The following is a 23420-nucleotide window of genomic DNA, read 5'->3' on the forward strand; positions in this document are numbered from 1 at the left end:
CGCAATTGTCTCTGCACAAACCGGCGTATGTACGCGGATCCTCCTCAGGCAACTCGCGTACACCCATTTTTCTCTGAAATAGACAGGTTTTAATAGCAAGATGATGCATCAGTTACTCCCAGCTTTTGTCTGAGGTATTCAAATGTTTCCCTGGGCAGTGGTTTGGTGAGAATATCAGCAACTTGTTCCTTAGAAGGAACATACTCCAATTTGACCTTTTGTTCCAACACTTGTTCCTGGAGAAAGTGATACTTGATCGGCATGTGCTTGGTCCTTGAATGCATGACTGGGTTCTTTGAAATGTTGATTGCACTTGTATTATCACATAAGATGGAGATAGGTGGTGTACAAGTGATTTGAAAGTCCTGCAAGGTTTGCATCATCCAAAGAAGTTGAGTGCAGCAAGATGCAGCAGCCACATATTCCGCTTCAGCTGTAGATAAAGCAATCGAACTCTGTTTCTTGCTGAACCAAGATTCTAATCTGGAACCCATAAAGAATGCACCACCACTTGTGCTCTTCCTGTCATCCACGCTTCCAGCCCAATCTGCATCTGTATAAGCATGAAGTGTGAGATATATATCTCTAGGATACCATAAACCATAGTTTTGTGTTCCTTGAAGATACTTGAAAATTCTCTTCACTGCCTGAAGATGAGTTTCCTTTGGATTTGCCTGAAATCTTCCAACTATTCCCATTGCATGCATGATGTCTGGTCAGGTACCTGTCAAATAAAGTAGACTTCCAATCATAGATCTATAGGTTGGTTGATGCACTGCTGCTGATTCATCATTTGCACTGAGGCTGCATCCTGTAACCATGGGGGTACATACTGGTTTCGAATCTTCCATGCCATACTTCTTCAGAATCTGCTTGAGGTACTTGGTTTGAGACAAGAAGATACCGCCTTCATTTTGTTGGATTTGCAATCCAAGAAAGTATGTCAGTTCTCCAAGCAAGGACATTTCAAATTCTTTCTACATCACCAAGGCAAAGCTTTGACTCATAGCTTCTTCATTGCTTCCAAAGATAATATCATCTACATACACAACAAGTATTAACAATTTGTCATTTTCAATTTTTATATAGAGATTGCTATCTGCTGATCCTTTTGAAAAACCTTGTTGATGAAGATATTTGTCCAAACGGTAGTACCAAGCCCTTGGAGCCTGTTTAAGACCATAGAGAGCCTTTTTTAGTCTGCATACAAGATTTGGATCATTCCCAAGAATGAAACCATCTGGTTGCTCAATGTACACTTCTTCTTCTAAGTCTCCATTCAGAAAGGCTGATTTCACATCCATTTGAAATACTTTGAATTTTTGAAAGCTTGAGAGAGCAAGGAACATTCGAATGGCCTCAAGTCTAGCAACGGGAGCAAAAGTTTCTTCAAAGTCTATTCCTTCTTGTTGAGCATACCCTTTACACACAAGTCTGGCCTTGTTTCTGATTACTTCTCCATTTTCATTCAACTTATTTTTAAAGATCCATTTTGTCCCTATGACATTCTTATCTTTTGGTCTAGGAACCAACTCCCAAGTGTTGTTCTTTTCGATCTGCTCAAGTTCTTCATCCATTGCCTTGACCCAGCATTCATCTTTGCATGCCTCTTTTAGATTTTGTGGCTCAGTGGAGGAGAGCAATGCCAAATAGCTTGAGGCTTCTGCAATTGTTCTTCTTGTTTGTATACCTGCCTCTTTCTGCCCCAAAATCTGAGATTCTGGATGATTCTTCTGAATGTACCTGGATGGAGTCTTCTCTTCTATCCTTATATGTTCCTCTGGTGCCTCTTGGGGTTCTTCTTCATCATCAGTCTGATTTGGAGAGTAGTCTTCATCCTCTTCGATATTTTCATAACTTACTTGCCTAGGAATGTATCCTTTTTCATCAACCACTACATCAATGTTGTCAACAATTCTTCCAAGTCTTTTATTGTAACACTTATATGCCTTGTTGTGGGGAGAATAACCAAGGAGAATGCCTTCATCTGCTCTAGGTTCAAGTTTTCCAAGCTGTTCATCATTGTTCTTAATATAGCATTTGCTTCCAAAAATTTTAAAATGTTTTACCGAAGGAGTCTCACCATACCAGAGCTCATGAGGAGTTTGAGTGTTGTTCACTCGGACATTTGTTTTGTTAAGAATAACAATGGCAGCAAATGCAGCTTCACCCCAGAAGGTTGCGGGAGTTCCAGATTCATCAAGCATAGCACGAGCCATTTGTTGAACCGTTCTGTTCATCCTTTCCACCACTCCATTTTGCTGAGGAGTCCTAGCTGTAGAGAATTCCCTTCTTATTCCATGTTCTTCACAGAAATCGAAAAATTCATTTGAGGTAAATTCCCCACCTCTGTCGGACCTAAGGCACTTAATTTTGTGATCTAATTCGTTTTCATCCAAGGCCTTGAAGGATTTGAATTTTTCGAAAGCTTCGTCTTTGTGCTTCATAAGTCCTAACCAAACCATCCTGGAGAAGTCGTCAATGAATAATATAAAGTAGTCTTCTCCTCGAGGTGACCTTGTCCTAAATGGACCACATACATCTGTATGGACTATCTCAAGAGGCCTGCTAGTTGATCCTTCCTTCTCAGGGAAGTTAGTTCTGGTTTGCTTACCAAACTGACATGATTTGCATATTGTGTTGTCTGGAATTTTGATATCTGGAAGACCACGAACTGCCTGGTATTTGCATTCTTTCCTTATTTGTGAAAATCTTATATGCCCCAACCTTCGGTGCCATAACCAATGTTCATCATCCTTGCTCAAATAGCATTGTTGTTGTCCTTCTTCAAATATGTATAGATTATTTGGAGTTCTTCTACCTTTGATCACTGTTTTTCCTGTATCAAGATCACGAACACTACATCCATTTGATCGAAATATTACCTCTGTTCCTTGATTGCACATCTGACTGACACTTAGTAGATTATGCTTCAAGCCATCAACATACAAAACATTTCCAGCTTTGACCTTTTCTTTCAACTGAGCGGTGCCTTTTCCTTTTATGGTTGCAGGGGTATCATTTCCAAAAGAAACTTTCTTTCCCTTTTCCAAAGCAGTATATGATTCAAGTTTTTCTTTATCACCTGTCATATGCTTCGAACATCCGCTATCGATGTACCATAGATTTTCTTGTCCTTCTGCATAAAAATCTATCCCACATCTTTCTGTTTTTTATTCCTTTATTCTCCATGTTCTGGTGCTTGAGGCTTGTTCCTTTGTCTGCCGAAACCTGCTCCTGCATTCAGAATCTTCATGACCGAAGTTATTACAAATAGAACATTCAATTTCATTTTCAAGGGCTGAAAAGTTGTTATAGGTCCTTTTCATAATCCCAGTCATACTTCTTTGTTTTTGAGCTTCTCTAGTCATGATTGTCTTATAAGCAACACATTGAGCTGCTTTGTGACCAAAGTTATGGCAAGAGAAACATTGGCCATCGAAGAAACTTCTGTGATTATCAAATCTACCAGCCAAATGATTGTAACTTCTATTGTCATCCATTCTTGAAGCAAATTGAGAAGTTTTTACCTGTGGCTGGTTGTAGCTTTTTTTCACCCTTAAGATGGATTGCCCCTGGTTTACCTGGTAGTCTTTGTTTGTTCTTGATGTAATTCGTCCCTGCTTTACCTGGTGATCTCCATTGGGCTTTTGCTCATTCCTCCTTGCTGCATCAAGATAACTCCTTGAGGTGGATGCTTGAGATGTTTCTCCATTATAACCCAGACCTGTCTTGATTAGTGGAGAACGATGTACATTGATAATCTCATCCAAAGTTTCAGATCCTTTAACAAATTTAAGATTAAGAGCCTTTGTTTTCTCAATTTCTTTTCTAAGGCCAATAATTTCACATTCTAACTTCTCAAGAGATTTTTCTTTTTCATCAAGTTGGAATTGCAGAGTATCAATGATCATATCTTTTTCTTCTAAACATATTTTGAGTCGAGAAATCTCTTCATAAAAACCATCTACATCTATAGCGTCCATGTAATCATCATCTTCAAAGGCCATTAAAAGTTTATAATCATTACCTCGTTCATCTTCGTCACTATTTGATAGGCCATCATTGTCTTCATGAGTGTAGTAACTTTTCTTAGTTGCATTCTGTTTCTTGTTCCATCTAACAGGTTCCTTCCCTTTGTCAATCTTATCCTTGTGAGGACATTTGGCAGCATAGTGACCGACTCTTCCACAAGCAAAGCATTTGAAAGGTAACGTACCTCGGAACCGTCCAGTACCCCGTTGAAGATTTCTCACAAAATTTGATTCTTCTTCTTCTTCTGGCATGTGTCCTGACTCATAGTACTCTCCTTTGCCTGAAGCCTTGAAGGCAACTTCTCTCCTGTCTGATGGACCTCCTTTCCTCATTTCATAAGCAGTTAGAATTCTGTGCAGCTGTGACATTTTAAGGCTTTGTAGATTCTCTTTTTCTTCTATTGCAGAAACTTTAGATTCAAACCTAGGGGACAAAGATCTTAGAACTTTTTCAACCACAACAGCCTCTTTTATTTCTTCACCCAAATTTTTCATACAATTAACAATCTCATCTACACGAAGAAAATAGTTAGCCGCACTTTCATCATTATACATCCTAAGATTTTCATACTGAATCCTGAGGGTTTGAAGTTTTGCTCGTTTTACCTGATCATCTCCTTCATAGCTCAGAACAATCTTGTCCCATATCTCTTTTGCGGATTTAAACTGCATTACCTTGACAAATTCTGATTGAGATAGGCATCCTAATAAAGTATTGACCGCCTTTGCATTTGTTTCATATTTCTTCTTCTCAGCCGGATCTGTAGGAGTTGCTGATGGAAAAGTATATCCTGTATCTATGATATCCCAGACTTCTGTACCAAGAGATTGAAGATAGGCAGTAACTCTTACCTTCTAATAAACAAAGTTTGTCCCATCAAAAATCGATGGCCTGATTGATGCTTCCCTCTCGTAGTTGCTCATGATGAACGATCTTCCTTCAATCGATCAAGCTTCTTTTGAAGGACCAGCTCTGATACCAATTGTTGGAAATAATACTGAGAGGGGGGGTGAATCAGTATTACGAAGTCAAATATTCCCTTTTTCAAATTCAGATGATGTACGCTACTTCAACTAATTAAACCCGCGTATATACGCAACTATGTCAAAATAAAACCGCGTATACAATGCAAACTTATAATTTACTTTATCTGTCAGATGTTGATTGTTAATCTGTGTATCAGAATCAATTAACTAGTAACCAGGAACAGTAAAAACAGAGCAGAAGACATTCACACACAAGAACACAAGATATAAGGTGGAAACCCAATGTGGGTGAAAACCACCTACTTCAATTCGTCTCTATCTTCTCTTTAATTAGAAACTTCCTTTTACAATTGTACCGGTGCAGTCCTTTACCAGTACGCAGGCTGCAACCTGCAGAGAGCTACAACCCTCTCTCGTTTTCTAGCTTCTCCTGGAAGGGAGCTACAACCCCCTTAGCTCTTACACTAGCCAAGATACTAGTACGTAGGTGCTGGCCTACAGAAGGCTACAACCTTCTCTTTCTTTCAGGGACCACGTTTCATAAACTTTCAGACTGGATCCACAAGTAACATCAATCAAACATCAAGAATTTCTGCATCAACCAATCACCTTTTCACCAATCAAAATAAACACTTCTCTGACAACTGTACCCAGATCACAGTAACAGTAACCACACACCAATTTTGAACCCAGAACACTGCAGCAATAAACAGAAGCAGCAAGATCACAACTCAAAATATATACGCTACTTTAATAGCCTGAAACCTGTGTGCATACGCTTCTGCGTATGGAACAACTTGCGTATACGTTGTTTTCCTTCACTGAACCAGCGTATATACGCGCCTTCGTTGAACTGAACCTGCGTACAGATCTACAAAAGATAATTCACTCTTTCAAATATTCAGACACTGATTAACCCAGATTATCAGATTTATAGATCACGCATGCGCCATATATAACAGATCAAAATCATGCAAAGATATTATCATTCAAGCCAAGAGATTATGACCCATCAATAGAACTTATCCTTCTTTGCGCTAAGGTTCCTCCTTCATTCAGATCTAGATCTGCTCCATAACGCTAATCACCAATATTTCAGATCTCACACTTTATCAGATATTCAATAATAATTTAGATGATACCTTGCCACATGATCTCCTTCCTCTTTTATAGTTTTAGGCCTTCCACAATACCACGGTCCAAAACCATAATAAACCAATACCACGGACCCAATACTTGGGATCAACACGTCTGACGAGGTATCATGGTCCAAAACCATAGGTTCAAATACCAAGGACTAACTACCAAAGACCAAAGGTAAGTTCTCCAACATATACGCGCTTTTCCTTGCATGAAAGTGCATGTATACGCACACGCACCTTTGAAACGTCTAACCCACGTGTATACGCGTCTTCGTCTAGATGAACCTGCGTATATGTCTTTTCCTTCATTCTGAAAGCCTGAACTAAGATCTGTTACCAAAGAGAGTTGCCATCAAAGACAACACCTGTGCCATAGCTCCAAACCTATGCCATAATGCCAATAGTTGTCACCATTCTAATTGATGTTTCCTTCTTCTTACCCTGCAAGATTATTTGTTTCCCATTGTCATCCAAGCACTCAATGGCATTGTCATAACAATCCACTTTAGTCCTGTGAAGATACAAGCAGTCCATACCCAAAATCATACTATAAGATCCCAATGGTAGTACATTCAAATGTGTTGATGTAGGCATACCATTCAAATCAAATGCACGAGCTCTTACCCAAGATTAACTCTCTTCTTTGTACCTGTAGCCAACTGCACTAAGATTCTGCATGCACTTGTTTATTCAAACTGCACTTATCCACCTGGTCAGGATTAACATAATTGTAATTAGATCCATGGTCAATCAAAATAGAAACAACTTGATCACAAAGCTTACCGTCCATCTCGATAATAGATGCCTGGTCATTTGCTTGCCTATTCTCCAATGATGTATAGATTCGTGGAATACCATGTCTAACATCCCCCATTGTTTGCGCTTCCTGTGCACTATAGATCTGCGGTCTACCACCTTGATGTTGTGGCAATCTCTTTTGCGATACTCTCCTCCACAAGTCCAACACTGCATGGTATTCCTTTCATCACCCTTGTTCTACTCCTCAAACCGAAATCCATGTCATATATCGGATGTATTGAACTTCTTAGGCGGTGTTGCATTCTCTTTGTTATCTGTGTCCTGAGGTATTATTTGCTTCTTATTCCATTTTCCTTTATTCTTCTCATTACCTTTCCAAACCTTCTTAGTCTCAGACCTGTGCTTGGATTGCTCGTAATAATGCTTTAGCTTCCTAATGGATTCCTCCAATGATCTAGGCTCATCGAACTCAATCCTGTCCTTGAATGCTATCGACAACCCACTGACGAATCTATGAATCTTGGTCTCCTCCTCCTTGAGGTAAGCACATATCTCGATAGCTCCAGGAATCTGCTAGTGTATTCCTCATCGGTCATAGATCCCATCTTCAACTCATAGAATTCCTTTGCCCTGTCGTCATAGTATCTCTCCGATAAATACTTCTTCCTAAATAATCTCTCGAACTCACTCCAAGTCAACTCCTCTTCATGAATACCTCTAACATTCTTTACATCTTCCCACCAAATATCTGCTTTACCTTTAAGACTGAATGTAGTTATTCCGACCTTCTTGTTTGCTGAGTAACCATCCAGCCTGAAGAACTTATTCATTCCAAGCAACTATGCTTCGACATCCTGTCACTTCTTCATTTGATATAGTGGTTAGACTGAATAGAGTGGAGCGCTTCATACTCCCAGACTTGGATACTAACTCCAATACTCATCAGAATGAGGAAACTATTATCAATGTTCCACCCCTCAACATGGCTAATGCAAACTCCTCTTTAGATTACTCGGTGATCATCTTAGATGAATAAGTCCATCTCTGATTTGGTTCTTGTCTTTTGGGATTGGCAGTTAGTGGTAGTCTTTTGCTTAGACGCTATCGTCTACTTTTAAGTATGCTAGTTGTTGTTAGATTGTAAACTTTGTCATGTGAGTATCTATGGATTTTTTGTCTTGTTAGAAAATCCACTGTGTCAAGTATTATTTTTGTAGTTATCGAGATTACCCACAAAGTTTACTCCTTGGGAATGTATCAGTCTTAATAGATGGGTTGGTTCTCTTTTATATTGTTTCTTGGAAGTTACTGGTCATTTTACTAGGATAACGATGTGCTCGAAAGATATATCAATGTATTTTTTTTTGGAAATTAATAGAAATCAGTGGTCGGAAATTACAAAAAAAATATGAATCATTATCATTTAAATTTATTTTAATGTGATATGTATATCATAATCTTTTGGAGAAAAATATTTTGTAATTTTATTAATAAATACAAAATTAATGAATTAAACTCTTTATTTTTATTATTATATTTTTTTATTTTAATGCTTCATTTTATGGATATTACAATATCTCTCCTATAGTGAGTAGATATTCAAATATTTACACTTATTTATAGAGACTACAACATTTCCCATTACTACTCAATAACAACCAAATCAAATATACTTCAACCATTTTTATAATATACTTTCGTACAAAATTATAAAATCATATAACAAATTTGATTTATTCAATCAAATTTTATAATATAAATTTGAATTCAAATCTATTTGAAATAATAAATAATTTGTTGTGAAGATTTAGATTAATTTTAAATTAGATAAACCTCTTACAAACATATTTCTATTATATGAAGAACTTGAGTTATTATAAAATTCTAACACTTTTCTATTATATGAATTATTATAAAATTCTAACAATTTCCTAACATACCAAGAACTTGAATTATTATAAAATTCTAATTATGCTTTAAAAAAATCATTTCACCAATTAACTTTATCTCATTCCTATTTATCATCTCTATTCTTTTATAACACATATAAAATACAGTTTCATGAAAAAAAAATACTTAATACAATGTTATATGCATCCTCCCCATATATATCTACCCTTGAATGAGTATAGTGAACGCTATCACCAAAACCAAACTACATTTCTACATCATACTTTATGGTTTTTTTTGACTTATGGTTTTGGTTGTTATGATGTGAACATCTTTTCTAGGGCAATGTGGGGTTAAATTACTTGGAGGAGTTTTGTTTTTTTAGGAATTCTATAGTACCTTACCTGTTGAAGGGCCACTTGCAGGGCCACTTGCAGTGCACTAAGGATCTAACTTTAGATTATTTATAATGACTAATGATAAGGATCAAACTTTAGATATCTTGAATAAAATTCGTACGACCAAATCTAGCTTAAAATGAGGATAAACTTTGACTTTACAATAATGAACGGGCTTTAGAAGGTAATTAGGGTAAATTTTTAAATATTTTACTATTATCAATGGGCTACTTTACATTCATCAATGGGTTGGGTTGGGTTGGGTTGGGTTGCGATGTGATGTGATTATTTTTATCAGTGAAAGATTTTGTTATTAATAATAAAATTGTTTTTCGGATTAATCACATTATTGAAATTTAGTTGACATTTCGAACCATTTAATGTGGTTCATTTTCAAGAGAAAGGTTCCAAACTTCGACTAAATTTCACTGATATGGTTAATCAAAAAGACAATCTTATTATCAATATAGATCACAAAAATCTAAAATCTAAATTTTATTATTTTCAATAGATAATCTTTATTATAAATTATCAATTTTAATTAAAAAACTTAAATTTTATATAATTAAAAATAAATTTTATATCTTTTTATATTTTAAAGATAAAAACCTTACTTTTAATTTATGGCTATTTAAATTAATTTTCGAAACTCAATTATAATATATATTTATATTCAAATAATATTTTTTAATTCAAATTATTATAATATATATAATTTTTAAAGTCAAATGTTTACTCCGAGCTCATGTGCTTAGCCCACTGAGGTTTGAATACAGGGTGTCTTTCTAATAAAACTACTTCTCAACAGTGGTGCTACAAATTATTATAATATTATATCCAAATCATTTTTTAATTCAAATTATTATAATATTAATATTTTTTTAATTCAAATTATTATAATATTAATATTTTTTTGGGTTAAAGGGGTTAAATTTAATAATAAAGAGTAAGAAGTTTGTGGTGGTCAAGGAGGTTAATTTTCTAATAAAACTACTTATCAACTAGTAGTGCTACAAATTATTATAATATTATATCCAAATCATTTTTTAATTCAAATTATTATAATATTAATATTTTTTTAATTCAAATTATTATAATATTAATATTTTTTTAATTCAAATTATTATAATATTAATATTTTTTTTGGTTAAAGGGGTTATTCAAATTATTATAATATTAATATTTTTTTAATTCAAATTATTATAATATTAATATTTTTTTGGTTAAAGGGGTTAAATTTAATAATAAAGAGTAAGAAGTTTGTGGTGGTCAAGGAGGTTAATCATAAATTAGTTTTCAAAACTTAATTATGGTATATATTTCATTTAAATAATTTTATAATAATATTTTTTTAATTCATATTCAAAATATTTTTTAGTAATATTTTTTAATTTAAATTATTATAATATTAATATTTTTGTTGGTCAATAATTGTCATTGATGTCAATATGAGCACTGATGAAGATAATGATGACATGGATGATTGTTGAAGGTCACTCTTGGAGCCCTAATGAATATGCCCTAACCCTTATCCTAGTCCCAATGACTTTATGCATGAAGAATCCTAAAACCCCAAGGTTTGTACTACAATTCTAGAACAATCATAAAGAAAAATATTTTTATTAACATTTTGAGACATCATCTTAAAATAATTTTTTCACTAGCTTATAGAGGACATTTTCCCCTTTCAAACAAGCCCTTACTCATCCTCTAACTCTTCTTAGTTTGTGAGAAAATGATTTTTAAGATGATATAATATACCCTAGGGCCTAATTGACCTAAGCCTACTTGTATAAGTCGGCTTCCCCACCAAGAGATGTGTCCCTTCATTTAAAAGTCAAAATTTGTATAAATAGAAGTTCAGACTCTTCATTTTCATCATCAACTTGGTGAAGAACAACACAGAGATAAGACATAAGGGTGAGTTCACATCTCGTGAACTAGGAAGGCCGAGAAAATCTTGGGTTAATTATGTGGAGGAGTGGAAATACACCTGTGGAGGCTCAATCATACAGTTGTGGACTCAATGATCTAGTTTCAGGCTCAGACAAATCTGTTGGCAACAGTCATCTATGGTGATTTATCATCGAGCTATGGAGACTTATACTACACCTCGGATATGCGTTTGTTAGGAGCTTAGACTGTATTACACCTTGGACTAGTAATAATAAAGTGAAGGTTCTAGACTCAGTAATATAGTTCAAAAACTCGGTCTAATCAGCTAAGGAGGGACAATCATCTATTACAATTCGTTTTTTGGCACAGAGAACAGTCTTGACTATGGAAGAATTACACTATACCTCAAATTTTAGAGCTACAACAACTTTATACCTCGAACCTGTTGAGACTATACTCCATACCTCAGATTTCAGAGCTACAACAACCTTACACCTCGGATTTGTGATTACAGTGGACTATCATTTGGAGTCTGTCCACCTATAGTAGCTCGGATTAGTGATTATAGTGGACTATCATTTGGAGTTTGTAGCAACTCAGATTTGTGATTGCAGTATCATTTGAAATCTGTCCACCTGTAGCAGCTCACTATCACCTACCCTTTCGGGCCCTTGGAAACTTATACCCTCGGATTTGTTACAATCACTTGAGGCTTAGTTTTTGAAGCTCAAATTAAGTGTTGAAGTATTGTATTAACGAACAGACTTGGAGTCAAATTACTACATTGTTTGAAGCAGGCCTGATTCGTATTTAAACAAGAACACAACAACCTACAAATATAATCATAAACGCAGAGATGCAGCAGAAAAACACTTCGTTTCATTAATAGAAAAATATTGAACTATGCTTACAAACAAAATGGAAATAAGATAGCTCGGGCGATGGTAGCTTATCTTTGAGAAGAGATGTGGCAGCTACATGCCTCTAAACTCAGTTACAATGAGGCTCAAGGGCATTTTTATTATTGACCAATAAGGGAAAACCATAAACAACCAAAACCCTAACCCGAGGAGATGTAACACCAAGAGTTTATGGGCCCCGTTGGGGTTAGTTGGGCAACCAATTTCCCACACTCGTAACTTGGTCATATTATCTCTGTTTGACGCATATGATACCTTGTTGGAAAGATCTCTCTGAGCACTATAGCAACCAGCACAATTTCCATAGCAATCGTTGAGAAATTTTGCCAAAAAACATCGTTTAGGGCCTCAAAATGGCTCCGGAAGTTCAGGACCCGAAAAACTGCCAAAATAGTAATTTTTGCTATTAAGGAAACTGAAAAACTAAAAGAAACAATGGTGAGGGTCCAAGTGGAATAGGCGGGTGGCCACCAATATCCACCTAGATCAAGGCCATTGACATCTATGAAGCAAATTAAAGGCATCATTTGGAGCACATTCTGGACTAGCATTTGAAGACAACTATGGAGAAATCAAAGTAAGCTATTTATACACATTGTTGTTAAAAGTTGAAGGGTTGGTGCCCTAGGGGTTGGAGCCTCTAAAAATAAGGTTGGATCCTTAAAGAAGATAGGGTTGAAGCCCTAGAGGTTGGAGCGTCATAAAGCCCAAGTTGGAGCTTGGCATCAGGTTGGTGCCCTTAACATTATTACACTCAAATTGTTGTAAAAAGAGGATAGGTGTCCTTATTTGTTCCTAATAAAATTCCTATTATTTATTTTATGATTGTAATTGTGAAGAATATTAACTGGCATTAATTATAACAATTGAAAGAAATATTGATTCACCCCCCTCTCAGTATTTCAACAATTGGAATCAGAGCTAGCTTCTTCATAATCAGCCTAACAGCTGGAAGAAGGATTCTTAGTCACAATGACCAGTAAGGATTTAGGAAAAATCCCTCAATTTGATGGAACAAATTTTGCCTTTTGGAAATGTAGGATGACATTTTATTTAATGTCTCTTGGACCAGAAGTATGGAAATCAATTCAAGATGGGTATAAAGTTCCATCTTCTCCACCAACAAATTAGGATGGAAGAAAAATTTATATAGCAAATTCCAAAGCACTAAATTCCATAACAAGTGGAATTTCTGATTCAGAATTTACAAAATTTATGAACTGTGAATCTGCCAAGGAAATGCGGGACAAGCTTATTGTTATCTATGATGAAGACTCCAAGGTCAAGAAGGCAAAACTCCAAAATCATAGAAGACAATTTGAGAGTCTTAAAATGGATGACGAAGAAGACATTGCAATATTTTTCCTCTGAGTGGATGAAGTTGTCAACTCACTCAAAAGTCAAAGGTCTAGGGGAAACTGTTGAAGAAAGCACAATTGTTAAAAAAATGTTTTGATATAACTTCCAAAACTATTTGATTTCAAAATCAGTGCCATAGAAGAAATGAAGGACTTGGATGACCTAAAAATGGACGAACTTGATGGGATTCTCAATACATATGAAATGAGAAAAGGAATCCCAAACTCTAAGGAAGCAACATTGAAGGAAGGAAAAAAATTGTAGCAGCGATGATTCCGACACTGAAATAGAAATAACACAATTCGTAAAGAAACTAAGGAAAGGATCCAAACTCTAAGGTAAGTGTCTTCTCATTTGTTTTAAGTGTGATAGAATAGTAGATTATGCTACAAAGTGTCCTCATAAACATGATAGTGATGATGAAGATGAATATAAAAAGAGGATATTCAAGAAGAAAGGGTCGAATAAGAAGAATTTATTCTCCAAACAAGATGACTCTGATGAAGAAGAATTCTTGATTACAAAGAAAAAATCAACTAAAAATACCTTTCTACTCAAAAGGGATAATGATGAATATGATGAAGAAGATGACTATGCTGGAAGCAGTGAATTATTGTTCATGGCATTTACAAATGATGATGATTCCGAAAAAGAAGATGAAGGAAATGTAGATGAATTACTAATGAGTGTTATTGAAGAAAATGAGAAATTAAGGAAGAAGGTCATTTCTCTCAAAATAGAAAAGGAAGAAGCAAAAAGGAAGGAAGAACTTTTGAACAACAAACTAAAAGAAAGAGAAGAGATATGTGAGAAACGTGAAGCTAAAATTGTCTCTCTAAAGAAAGAGTTGAATCAGGTTAATAAGAGTTGGCAAAGCTCTCAAACTCTTGATAACATCCTTAATACTCAAAGACCACAACATGATAAGACTAGAATTGGTTTTAAAGGTGAACCATCGAGTTCAAAAAAGAATGCCAATGAAGAAATCCAAAGAAGTTATGCTGACATCTTTTGCAATCATCCAAAAGAGCAAATGTCGTTTCTCAAAGAATAAAGATCCACTTACAACAACCCAAGGAATGAAGGAAACCTATCTCCAAGAAAGAATGTTACATCAAGTCAAGGTTATTCTAATAGGTATCAAACTATCTTTCTTGACTGTTGTTTCTACTGTAAAAAAAAATTGGTCATCAAGATAATCATTGCAAGGCTTATAAGGATAATAGCTCAAGGAGATGTCGGTCCAATTATCAAAGCAAGCCACTTAGCTCAAAAGAACAAAGTCAAATCAAGACCTATAATTCATTTGATCCTTTGGCTAAGTATGACTTAGCATGTTCAAAATGCAATGATTTTGGCCATGATGCACAAAATTGTCCATTTATATCAAAAAGGGAAGAATTGAAGAAGGAGGAACCCACTATAGATAAATGTGGCCTAGCTTTATGTGCACAAAGTGATGAAACTCAATGGTTTGAGGATAGTGAATGTTCAAGACACATGATAGGTGATCAAAAGAAGTTTATCTCATTAAACAAAAAGGATGGAAATGTATCCTTTGGAAGTGGATCTGCTAATGGGAAGGGAAAAGCACAAAATGCACTACTAGTAGAAGGACTCAAACACAATCTTCTAAGAGTTAGCCAGATTTATGACAAAGGACATAATGTTATCTTCAGTACTAAAGATTGTGAGATAAGAAAATCCTCTTCGTGAGAACCTGTGGGAAAAGGAGTAAGAACACCAAATAACATATACATTTTGAGTAAAATTCAAGAAGAAAAATTCTATAGGAGATGAGCAAATGAAATATGGTTATGGAATAAGCAATTAGGACATCTAAAATTTGACAACTTGGTTAATATCAACAAAACAAGTGCAGTGAGGGACATTCCAAAAATTGTAAAATCAGAACAGGTTGTGTGTGGCCCATGTCAACACGGAAAGAAAACTAGAACTTACTTCAAGACTATGGAATTCTTAACATAAAAACCTTTGGAGATCATACATGTAGATTTATGTGGACCAACCAGAACTCCAACACTACAAGGTGAAAGGTACTTTGCTCTATTTGTAGATGACTATACTAGAATGATGTGGGTATTCTTTATAAAGTTTAAATCTGAAGCTTTTGAATGTTTTAAGAATTTCAAAGTTTTTGTGGAAAATGAAAAAGAATAAAAAATCAAGTGTCTTAGAACAGATAGAGGAGGAGAATTTACTTCAAAAGAATTCAATGATTTCTATGAAATACATGGAATCAAAAGAGAAATTTCTGTAACTATAACTCCTAAACAAAATGGAGTAGTGGAAAGAAGAAACATAACTTTGCAAGAAATGGCGAGAACAATGTTACTAGCAACTGATTTGCAAGCCAAGTTTTGGAGAGAAGCAGTTGGGGCGACATTGTATACCTTGAATAGAGCCTAACTATGACAAAATAATGACAAAACGTTGTACGAATTATGGAAAGGAAGACCTGCTTTAGTAAAATATTTTAGAATATTTGAAAGTAAATGCTTTATGAAGATCAATGATGACTCACCAAGCAAGTTTGATCCTTGTGTTGATGAAGGAATATTTTTGGGATATTCTACAAGGAGCAAAGCATAAAAATGCTACAATAATCGACTATGAAAGATAGTACAAAGCATTGATGTGAAGATTGATGAGGCACTTCTAGAAAAGGAAATTGAAGTTCGAGAAGAAGATTATATTGTTGAAGAATCTGAAGAAGATACAACAAAGGAAGAAAAGGATAAAGAAAGTCAAAAGGAACCATTTCAAACTCCATCAAAAGTGAAATTTGTTCAAAAACACCATCTGGACGAAAAGATTATTGGGAATGCAGATGATGGAATACAAACTCGAAGAAAGATGATGTTAGGTCCCTATACTACTAGTGTAACCCCTTATTGTTATTAGTGCAACCCCCTTATTATATTGTAGTGTCCATGTAGTCCCCATATTGTTATGATTGTGTCCCATAGAAGCCCACTATTGTTATTGTTGTGCCCTTACATTATTATTGTTATGTTGGCTCTAATTATATTATGACCCCTTAGACTTCTATATATAGAAAGGAGGTCTTGTCATTTGTATCATTGAAGAATTGTTCATTTGTGTAATGTAAAGTAGGTTCCTCCATCGAAGAGGTTGATTTCTAAGTCGTTGATCTATCTTTTCTATCTTTTTGTAAGTTGGGTTCATAACATTTGGTATTAGAGCTTTGGATTCTAGGGTTTCGCTGCTCCAAAACAGGTCATCACGACATTTGTGCTATAAATTTGTTTCTGCGACATTTTAGAATCTAAAAAAAAAAACTGATTTGAGCCGAAATCGCAGTGATGCTCAAGTCCAAATTTCAGATCTTGTATCGTTATATTTTCAGAAATATGATCTAAGGAAGTTAGGGTTTTTGCAAGCTCCAGAATTCCATCTCAAACAAGCCATCGTGGAATTTTTGCCATAATTTATTGTCTACGAAGGATCAGACTCTGAAATTAAAACCCATTTGAGTCGAAATCTTGATGAAGCTCAGGCCCAAATTTCGGATCTTGTTACACTATATTTTTGGAGATACAGTCCAATACATTTAGGGTCTTTTCAGACTCCCGAATTACATTCCAAACATGTGACCTTAGGAAAATCGCCATAACTTTTTTTCTGAGCATCAAATTGAAGTTGCATAAGAAGATACAGAAAGAGAATGAACTGAAATTTTCTGTGTATTTTTTCAGGTCTGAAGATCGAAAACAGTGACACGTGGCACTTCATACAAGTTCGCTCTACTAAAAAAGTATATAATCAGGTCATCTTGGAATATTGGGCATAACTATTTCTTGGAGAATCCATTTTCGATCCGATTGGTGGAATTGGAAAGAGGACGCAGAGGGCTACCACAGGTCACAATTTTAGACCTTGGAGATCCGAAATTTTAGAGATACAACATATTCAAGATTGAGCTCCTAAAATCAAGAAAAAGTTATATGAGGAAGTTTGATGGCAAGGATCGGGTAAATTGGATACTACAAATGGAGCAATATTTCAATCTACATGATGTACAACTATTAGAAAAGGTACATATTGCATCTTTATACTTAGAACCAAGTCAATTTGTAAGGCATAGAGGGCTTTGTTCTCGTAAACCACTTGTCACGTGGTCAATTTTCATGGAGGAAATGATAGCACATTATGAGGATACAAATAGAAACACCTTCTTTGACCAATTAATAAATCTCAAACAAAAGGGTTCAATGGAAGAACACATTGAGGACTTCCAAAAATTGAATATAAGGGTAAATGATATTCCAGAGAAGCAAGGATTGATGTCTTCATAGGGACTTTAAAGGATAACATTCAACATGAGGTTTGTCTTTGGGAACCTGATTCATTGGAGATCAACTCACAACTATAAATATGGAAGTGTTTTTGCTCATAACCTTCCACAACCTACAAGGTTTACACCATAATAATTGGAAGAAAAAAGAGAAAAAGGGATTTGTTACAATTGTGATAGCAAATACACTAAAGGTCATAAGTGTGCTGAGAAGAAATTATTTTACATATATTGTGAAGAGGAGGAAGAAAAGGATCAAGAAACATCAAAAGAAGAGGATATACACCAGGAACCAACCCTAGAGAAAGAAAAAATGAATACGACCATAGCTTGTAAAGCATTGGCAAGAATTACCACTCCTCAAAATCTCAAGATAGAAGGACATATCAAGAAGAAAAAGGTTCAAGAAGTGAAAGATCACATAGAGCATCAAGAGATGAATCTGACCACATCTTGTAATGCATTGGCAAGAATTACTACTCCTCAAACTCTCAATATAGAAGGACATGTCAAGAAGAAAAAGGTTCAAGCAATGAAAGATCACATCGAGTGTCAACAACAAGTTCTCCAACTTTTAAACGATAACCCCACTTTGGTGCATAATCGAATGAAACAATAGGCAGATCAACATTGCAGTGAAATAAGTTTTGATGTAGGCGATTGGGCATTTTTATGAACACAACCATACAGAGAAATGTCCCTCAAGCAAGCTAAGAAGGATAATAAATTATCACCAAAGTACTATGGTCCATACAAGGTGTTGCAAAAGATTAGTACTGTGGCATACAAATTGGAGCTTGTGCATCTTCCGAGTGCCCCCAGTTTTCCATGTTTCATTCTTAAAGAAGGTTATAGGTGACAAGCTCCCAGTTCAAACAATATTGTCAGAACTTGACGAGGAAGGAAAAATCATATTGGAACCTGAAGCAGTCACGCAAACAAGAACCCGACAGCTACGAAATCGATCAATTTTAGAGTATCTCATCAAGTGGAAAAACTTACCCACTAAAGATTCCACATGAAAGGACAAGAATTTTATATAGAAGCACCCAGTACTCAAGCGTTGAGGACACTTTTTGAAGGAGAGGGGCATGTTCGATCCCTATACTACTAGTGTAACCCCTTATTGTTATTAGTGCAACCCCCTTATTATATTGTTGTGTCCATGTAGTCCCCATATTGTTATTATTGTGCCCAATAGAAGCCCACTATTGTTATTTTTGTGCCCTTACATTATTATTATTATGTCAGCTTTGATTATATTATGACCCCTTAGACTTCTATATATAGAAAGGAGGTCTTGTCATTTGTATCATCGAAGAATTGTTCATTTGTGTAATGTAAAGGAGGTTGCCCCCTCGAAGAGGCTGATTTCTAAGTCGTTGATCTATCTTTTCTATATTTTTGTGAGTTGGGTTCATAACATATGACAAATACACCAAGAAAATATCATGCTGCCTTATTATCCATGGCAGAACCATAAAACTTTACTCAAGCTAGTAAGGACCCTCATTGGATGAATGTTATGGAAGAAGAAATGTTTCAAATCTAAAAGAATGAAACATGGAAACTTGTACCCCATCCAAAAGATTAAAATATTATTGGAATCAAGTGGGTGTTCAAAAACGAAATGAACGAATATGGACACATCATCAGAAATAAGGCAAGGCTTGTTTGTAAAGGACGCTCACAAATTGAAGGAATTGACTTTGAAGAAACTTTTGCCTCGGTAGCTCGATTAGAAGCTATAAGAATGTTTTTTGCATTTTCTTGTTCAAAAGGGTTTAAATTCTACCAAATGGATGTGAAATTAGCATTTCTGAACAGTGACATAAAGGAAGAAGTCTACATGGAGCAACCAGAAGGGTTTGATCTAGCTAAAGGAAAAGACTTCGTATGTAAGTTAAAAAAGGTGTTATATGGATTGAAACAAGCTCCTAGATCTTGGTACGCAAGATTGGATCATTATCTACAACAACAAGGTTTCAAAAAGGGGGTGGCAGGAAGTAATCTCTACATGAAGATGGACAAGGATAAATTGCTAGTCACTCTTGTATATATTGATGATTTGATTTTTGCCATCGATAACGATGAGATGAGTCATGAATTTGCTCAAAACATGTCGAAGGAATTTGAAATGTCTATGATTGGTGAATTATCTTACTTCATTGTATTATAAGTAATTCAAACTAAAGCAGGTATGTTCATATCCCAATCACAATATCTTAAGGACATGCTTAAGAGAGATGGGATGGAAGAATGTGCTCCTATGAGCACACCGATGACAAATCCCCTTCGGTAGATGCAACTCTTTACAGGTCAATAATTGGAGCTCTGTTATACTTAACTACTTCACGACTCGATATTATGCAAGCAATAGGAATGGTGGCAAGATTTCAATCAGCTCCTAAGGAATCCCATTTGTTGGTTGTGAAAAGAATTCTCAGATATTTGAAAGGTACTCCTAATTTTGGCCTATGGTATCCAAAAAGCACAAATCTTACTGTGACTGCTTACACCAATGTTGATTGGACTAGAAGTGTAGACAATCAAAGAAGTACTAGCAAAAATGCATTCTTCATGGGAAATTGTCTTGTGTCTTGGCTCACCAAAAAACAATCTTCTATGTCTCTCTCCACAGTTGAAGCTGAATACATAATTGTTGCAGATTGTTGTACATAAATATTGTGGATGAAGGAAGCACTGAAAGATGTCAACATAGAAACAAATCAACCTATCATTATCTATTGTGACAACACCATTCGCCATCAGTCTTTCAAAGAATCTGGTACTGCACTCAAAGACAAAACATATTCCAATAAAATACCATTTTCTTCGAGAACAAGTTGCAGAACAAAATATTAGATTGGAATACATCAATAGAAAGGAACAAATTGCAGAACTTTTCACAAAACCCCTACCACGAGAAGCATTTGAATATCTTCGCCAAAAGATGGGGTTCATTTCTCTTGCATCACATTAAGACAACACATTGACAGGGGTAGGAGCAACATGACAGGGGGAGTAGCATGACAAGAAGCAGCTTGATAGGGGGAGTACTTGGACACCCCATTTTCCATTGATGTCAAAGGGGGAGAAAATGTTGGAAGAAGAGAGAATATTTCCATCAATGATAAAGGGGGAGATTGTTGGTCAATAATTGTCATTGATGTCAATATGAGCACTAATGAAGATAATGATGACATGGATGATTGTTGAAGGTCACTCTTGGAGCTCTAATGAAGATGCCCTAACCCTTATCCTAGTCCCAATGACTTTGTGCATGAAGAATCCTAAAACCCCAAGGTCTATACTACAATTCTAGAACAGTCATAAAGAAAAATATTGTTATTAACATTTTAAGACGTGATCTTAAAATAATTTTTTCACCAGCTTATAGAGGACATTTTCCCCTTTCAAGCAAGCCCTTACTCGTCCTCTAAATCTTCTTAGTCTGTGAGAAAATGATTTTTTAAGATGATATAATATACCATAGGGCCTAGCTGACCTAAGCCTACTTGTATAAGTCGGCTTCCCCACCAAGAGACCCATCCCTTCATTTAAAAGCCAAAATTTGTATAAATAGAAGTTCAAAATCTTCATTTTCATTATCAACTCGGTGAAGAACAACACAAAGATAAGACAAAAAGGTGATTCACATCTCGTGAATTAGGAAGGTCGAGAAAAGCTTGGGTTAATTATGGGGAGGAGTGGAAATACACCTATGGAGGCTCAGTCTATCACCTGTGGACTCGGTGATCTGGTTTCAGGCTCAGACAAACCTGTTGGCAACATTCATCTATGGTGATTTATCTTCGAGCTGAGGAGACTTATACTACACCTCGGATCTATGTTTGTTAGGAGCTCGAACTATATTACACCTTGGACCGGTAATAATCTTGTGAAGGATCTGGACTCAGTAATCTAGTTCAGAAACTCAGTCTAATCAGGTAAAGAGGGACGATCATCTATTACAATTCAGTTTTTAGCACAGAGAATAGCCTTTGGCTGTGGAAGAATTACATTATACCTCGGATTTCAAAGCTACAACAACTTTATACCTTAGACCTGTTGAGACTATACAACATACCTCAAATTTGTGATTACAGTGGACTATCATTTGGAGTCTATCCACCTGTAGCATCTTGGATTAGTGATTACAGTGGACTATCATTTGGAGTCTATAGCAACTCGAATTTGTGATTGCAGTATCATTTGAAATTTGTCCACCTATAGCAGCTCATTGTCACCTATCCTTTTGGACCTATGGAAACTTACACCCTCGGATTTGTTAAAGTCACTTGAGGCTCAATTTTTGAAGCTCAAATTAAGTGCTGAAGTATTGTATTAAGGAACAGACTTGGAGTCAAATTACTACATCGTTTGAATAATTCATTGACATATGTGAAGAAAATTAAAGGCATTGTTTGAAGCACATTCTATACCAACATTTGAAGACAAAAATGGAGAAATCGAAGTAAGTTATTTATACATTTTGTTGTTAAAATTTGAAGGGTTGGAGCCTCTAAAAACAAGGTTAGAGCCTTAAGGAAGATAGGGTTGAAGCCCTAGAGGTTGGAGCCTCATAAAGCCCAAGTTGGAGCTTGGCAACAGGTTGGAGCCTGGTTAATTGAAGGGCTGGTGCCAAAAAATACTGAGAGGGGTGGGGGGGGGGGTAAATCAATATTTAAAAATCATTAAACTTTTTCAATTTCACATCCATATTTCTATACATGAATTTACTGAAGGGAACCCATGTATGTACGCGACTATTATGCAGACAACTAATGTATATACAATAAACTTACTTTTCACTTAATTTATCATATATTTAACTTGATCTAATGTATCAGTACCTCATTAAACATTAATTAAACAGTAACCATGTGCAGTAAGAACAAAATAAACCATCACACATAAGCAACACATCAACACACATGAACACCAAGATTTTTAGGTGGAAACCCAATGTGGGAAAACCATCGTTGTTGTCGTCTCTGTCTTCTTTTTATTATAAATAAAAACTTCTTACAATATTGTACTGGCGCAGACTCATACCAGCACGCAGGCACCCACTTGCAGAAGGTTACAACCTTCTCTCATTCTCCAGCACCCACTGGAAGGGAGCTCCAACCCCCTGATCTCGTTTACCGACACCCACTGGAAGGGAGCTCCAACCCCCTGATCTGATTTACCAACTACCACTAGAAGGAAGGTTCGACTTCCTCATTGAAGGCTGCAACTCTCAACACCTATGTGGACCACGTTTCATAAATTTTCATACTTGATCCACATGATACAACACATCACAATTGTAGGCCACGTTTCATCAAATTTTCAGACTGGACCCACTACCAACATTTAAGCCCAATACCAAATATCAAAACTAAAACTTATCACTGCAACAAATCACCGAAACAACCAATCTATGACCTAACTGAATCAACTGAAACCTAAATCAACCAACTTATTCTCAAACAACAAGAATAGTTGGATCACTGCAACCAGAGTACTAATACTAAACCTAAACACTACATCATCTTATTGAATCAACTGGAAGCCCTGATCAATAAACTATTGGAATATATACATTACTCTGAAACAAACATTGAATCATACATAGATCCACTGCATCATTCTGAAATAATCACATAACCATCACTATCTTCAATCACAAAAAATTATTAGCTTCATCA

This window comes from Pinus tabuliformis, chromosome X (assembly GCF_031772625.1).
Source record: "Pinus tabuliformis cultivar Carrire ecotype Pingquan chromosome X, CPIR1, whole genome shotgun sequence".
NCBI lineage: Eukaryota > Viridiplantae > Streptophyta > Pinopsida > Pinales > Pinaceae > Pinus > Pinus tabuliformis.